Source organism: Myotis davidii, unplaced genomic scaffold, assembly GCF_000327345.1.
Source record: "Myotis davidii unplaced genomic scaffold, ASM32734v1 scaffold204, whole genome shotgun sequence".
Taxonomy (NCBI): domain Eukaryota; kingdom Metazoa; phylum Chordata; class Mammalia; order Chiroptera; family Vespertilionidae; genus Myotis; species Myotis davidii.
The window spans coordinates 3337168-3342278 of record NW_006299715.1 but is presented as its reverse complement, the minus strand read 5'-3'; the positions used below and the strand labels follow the sequence as shown (position 1 = coordinate 3342278).

Below are 5111 nucleotides of genomic sequence, written 5' to 3'. Positions count from 1 at the left end.
ACTCCTGGGCTGGTGTCTCCTTATCGTCCAACCACTCCATGTGGGTGCCTGGGCTCAGCCTTGCCTCTGCCCAGTACCTGGCGGTCTCACCCTGTGGTTTCCCTTTAAATACCATCTATCTACTCAGATTCTCCATTTACATCCTGGGCCCCCACGTCTCCCTAGAACTTTAGACTCAGATGTCCAAGTGCTAGATGGATATTCAGTTAACATGCTCCAGATGAAGCTCCCTGTCCTGACCTCCAACCTGCCTATCCTGCAACCTTCCTCGTTAAAAGGAACCAGAACGCGATTTGCTCAGCCTGAAACCTTGGAGTCGTTCTGGATTCCACTCTGACTCTCACATGACACCCCACATCCAACCCATCAGACATCCAGCTGGCTTTGCCTTCACGTTATACTGAGAATTCAGCCACCTCTGTGCACCTCCACTACGTCACTCTGGTTGAGCACTGTTGTCTCTCATGTGGTCTCCTGCAAGAAACTCCTAACCTCTCAGATTCCCACCGTACTTACCTACAGTCTAGTCCAGGGGTGGGCAAACTTTTTGACTCGGGGGCCACAATGGGTTCTTAAACTGGACCGGAGGGCCGGAACAAAAGCATGGATGAAGTGTTTGTGTGAACTAATATAAATTCAAAGTAAACATCATTACATAAAAGGGCACGGTCTTTTTTTTCAATAGTTTTATGCATTTCAAATGGGCCAGATCCAGCCCGCGGGCCGTAGTTTGTCCACGGCTGGTCTAGTCTCTACATCGAAACTGGACCGAATTGTGTAAAATTTAGCTGAGAGCATGTCATTCCTCCACACAAAATCCTCCAAAGACTCCCCTTTCTCAACAGGGTAAAATCCAAAATTCTTTCAGTGGCCTACAACAAGGCCCTGTCTTGTCTGTGCTTGGGTCCTCTGGCCTCAGGGCCTTGGCCCATCCTATTCTCTCTGCATAGAATGCTCTTTCCCAAGACATCTGTGTGGCTCTCTCTCTTTCAGTTACTTCAGGGCTCTGTTCAAATTTCATTTTATCAGAGAGATCGCCCCTCCACACTCACAGTTCAGTGATAACCTTCTACCCTCACCTTCTGGAACTTGCTAACTACCCATGGTATTTATCACCAGTCAACATACACATTCATTCATATTTACTCGTGATGGTCTGCCCATTCCTCATTAGAATACAAGCCACAAGAGGACAGGAACATTTGTTCTTTTTTTATTTATTGTAAGTTGTTTATTATAAGATAATTCACAAATATCTTGCTGTCTTTAGTAATTTAAACAACAGACCAATAATTTCTTCTGACCAGGACATCAGTAAGCTAAAAACAAAATCAGCTGGCTGAATTTTCCTTCTTTACCTTTTGTCTGAGTACAAAACTTGATTTTTTACAGGAACATTTGTTCTTTGTTTACCCCAAGAGCCTAGGACTATGGGACACAGTAGACTCTTCATAAATATTTTTCAAATGAATGACTAAATCACTATTGGCTGTGTGTCCATGGCCACATTCTGGAGCCCATCAACACATTGTCCTCTTTGGGCTGCTGTGAAGATTACATGAGCACATGGGGAGAAATATCAAGGCTGACAAATTGTAAGCCCTCCCTGACATACTAACTGAGACTCGGTCATTTAAGCAGCTCATCTGGATGTTCAAGGTTTCACTGACCCTAATGGGGAATGAGCATGCTAAAGGGAAATAAAGCGCCTGAAATTCAATCGTCTCCCACCCAGACCTCCTCACAGGCTGCAACAAATAGAGGACGGGGAATGATGACAGCAGTTAAGAAAATAAAAGGGTGGGGAGGTCATCGAGAGAGCACAAGGGGGCAGATGATAAAAATAAAATTCTGAAGGACACAAACACGCTCTAATAAACACGCTGGCCATTATGAAGCAGAAAAAAGAAAAAGAAAAAAAGAAAGGACTGTGAAATATTTTGGTAACGAAGAAAAGGTTCTCAATAAATTAAAAAATGTTATCTGTGAAGAAGGAATAGAAAATGAAAAATGTAACGGGGTTGATCTTTTCTTCTCATTCTTTCCTGATCATTACCTTTGAATGAGCTTCGAAGGAAATCAGATGACAACAAAATTTATTTTTTCTTTTCCTGCTCAGAAACGATAAATCAATACTGCCCAGCTTTAATATACAGCTTGTCAGCATACATACTGAGTGTTTATTAACACATTTCTATTGGCAATAGCAAAACAAGAGCCATGATTTACTGCACTTACTGGGTGCTCTCTCTGGATAATGTTATCGCTAGGCCTCACTACACTCCCGGCTTAGTAGTACCTGGCTCAGTTTACATGTCAGGAAACCGAGGTTTCCTCTGAGCTCAACCTCTGACAGGTTACTTGGTTTGCCCAAGATTATAGGTATTAAGTGTCACATTCAGAATTTGACCTCAAGGCTAGTCCAGAGCCGCCCCCTCTCCATTCCTCTCCCCCCACCCCCAGCTACTCTAGGTCTCTGTCTGCCTCACCATTTATTCTTGTTTTATTTTTACTTATTTATTTTTAAATATGTTTTTATTGATTTTAGAACGAGAGGAAGGGAGAGGGATTGAGAGATAGAAACATCAATGAGAGAGAGAGAGAGTCATTGATTGGCTGCCTCCTACACGCTCCCCCTACTGGGGATTGAGTCTCAAATCCAGGCACTTGCCCTGACCAGGAATCAAACTTAGGTCGATGCTCAACCCTAAGCCACACTGGTCAGGCAATTCTTACTTTTTCAATAATATCAGTAACTGTTCTGCCAGTCCATGATTCTGGGAGTATTTACAACTGAAAACTGGGGAGCACTGCCCCAGTGAGAAAGGGCTTTGGCTATGTTAGGTTAAAGATTTATTTAACTCAGTGCAGAAAACTGAACACATTTTTGAAGGAAAGTATTGTTACTTCATCTAGACCAGCGGTTTTCAACCTGTGGGTCGCGACTCCTTTGGGGGTCGAATGACCCTTTCATAGGGGTCGCCTAAGACCATTGGAAAACACATATATAATTACATATTGTTTTTGTGATTAATCACTATGCTTTAATTATGTTCAATTTGTAACAATGAAAATACATCCTGCATATCAGATATTTACATGACGATTCATAACAGCAGCAAAATTACAGTTATGAAGTAGCAACGAAAATAATTTTATGGTTGGGGGTCACTGCAACATGAGGAACTGTATTAAAGGGCCGTGGCATTAGGAAGGTTGAGAAGCACTAATCTAGACAAATGGACCGTCTCTGAGGGTCCTCAGGGGGTCAGTCATAAGAGGACCCATGACATTCAGCTGTAGGAGAAAGGGATGAAGGTGTAAGGAAAGGGCAGAACTGTCTGCATCTCCACCTCGGCTGCTTAAAATATGATCTGATACGTGCATCCTGCTCCAGAACAGGAACACGTGGGCTCACGGGAAGAGTGAGGGCTCTATAAACCATCACATGGGCCTGGGCTCACAGTCCAGCCCCACTCATCAGCTGTGTGCCCTCGGAGCAATGCCTTCGCCTCTCCGAGATGCATTTCTGTGTCTGTGAACATGTGGCCATAACTCTTACCTCGATGGGAGATTATTTCATAAGGGCTAAATAGTAAAGCATGTGCAGCAAGATGCCTCGGCGACACAGGCAGCTTCCTCTCTGTTCCCATGGGCGGCACGACTGAAGCCTTCCCCACCCTCACACACCTGAGCATTTTCTCCTGGAGGACAGCGCTGCCCTTTTCTGTCCCATCCTGTCAGAGCTGTGGCCTGGAGCCCTGGGCAGGTAGGTGCCACATGCACCCTTTTTGAATTCATTACCTAATTCTATGAGTTATTCCAGCCGTAGCTTCCCGGGGTATAAGGTTAGTGACAAATAGCTTCAGAGAATCATTTAATCAGCTCGATATAACATATATTACCTTCAAAGAGTGCATATACATATTTGAGTTGTTCTATGTGATATATACCCAGTGCACTGGCTTGATGAACTGAGTGCCCCCAGGCCCTCCTGGAGGGGCCCTGCCAGGCTTTAAGCACGTGAGTCCCTTTTACAAATCTCTCATGGCACCTAGCTCGTTGCACTATTAAACTGTGCTTCTGACCTGATCTGAGTCACTTTTTGTGCGCGTTAAGCTTCAGCACCTTGCCTGGTGCATAGTGCACGCTCAATAAATGTTTGAATGGATGATTCTGCTAATGAGCTCCAGGAGACATACAGAGACACTTCCTTCTGGTGCAATTTCTGTGCAGAAGTTATGCGAAAATGTAATATACTGCATGTATTTCCCATTAGGCTTTATTAGCTTTTCACAGCACCGCTTTGCAGTGGATGGAAACAATCCGTCCACATCGCAGCTCACAGATTTTCTTGTTTTTTTTTTTTTTTTTTTTTTTTTGTTTTGTTTTTCCCCGCAGCGGGAGGGTGAGGGAGAAGCAGCGATCCTCAGCCCTCTGTTTGCTGTGGGCCCTTCTCTGTCTAATGCCAAGAAAATGGAAGCTTGAAGTAATTACTACTTAGCCCTTTGAACCAATTCGAGCAAAAAGGCCCAGAAATGCAACGTGCAGCAAATGTTTCCGGGGACGGGAAAGCAACAGGCTGAAATGGATGTCCCAGGGAGGAGTGTAAGCGGGGCTGTGATGAGCTGACCTAGTGTTTCTGCAAACAGACTCCAGGCAGCAGCTCTAATCAAAGCAGCAGAGCACTGCTCTCCATTCCAGAGAGCAGAATGTGAACAACCCCTAACTTGGCTTTTCCTTAAATCTGCTCAGTCGCAGCGGGGAGGCTGAACTCCACGGGGGTGGAGGGGTTGGGGGGACTGGGAGCAGGACCCTCTGCTGCAGCCCAGCTCCCAGAGAACAGATTTACCTGAAGAAACTTTACAAGCACTTGGCAGGTTCCGCTTGCTCTCTGGGATGGAGGGAAGTGGAGGAGGCCCTTCTTACTGTGGATCTTCTAAGGGTCCGAAGGAAGAGGCTGAACGCAGGGGCGGTCCGGGGCGGCTCCCTGGGAAGCTGCAGCCAGTCTCCAGCAAAACACCCACTTAGCAACCCGTTCCTAAGGAAGGTCACTCAGTGGCTTTCTTTTTTTTTTCTTTTAAAGCGACAGGTTAATCCTCTCGGAGTGG

General features: G+C 45.3%; 1 protein-coding gene across 8 annotated transcripts in view; it reads right to left on the bottom strand.

Moving 5' to 3' along the window:
- The window catches only part of CC2D2A (coiled-coil and C2 domain containing 2A), an 81551-nt gene extending 76440 nt beyond the window's left edge, over positions 1–5111 (bottom strand). For all 8 annotated transcript variants that reach the window (XM_015571850.1, XM_015571853.1, XM_015571851.1 and 5 more), the window contains exon 1: positions 4853–5111. The gene's annotated coding sequence lies outside the window, so the exon portion shown is untranslated. The remainder of the gene's footprint in view (positions 1–4852) is intronic.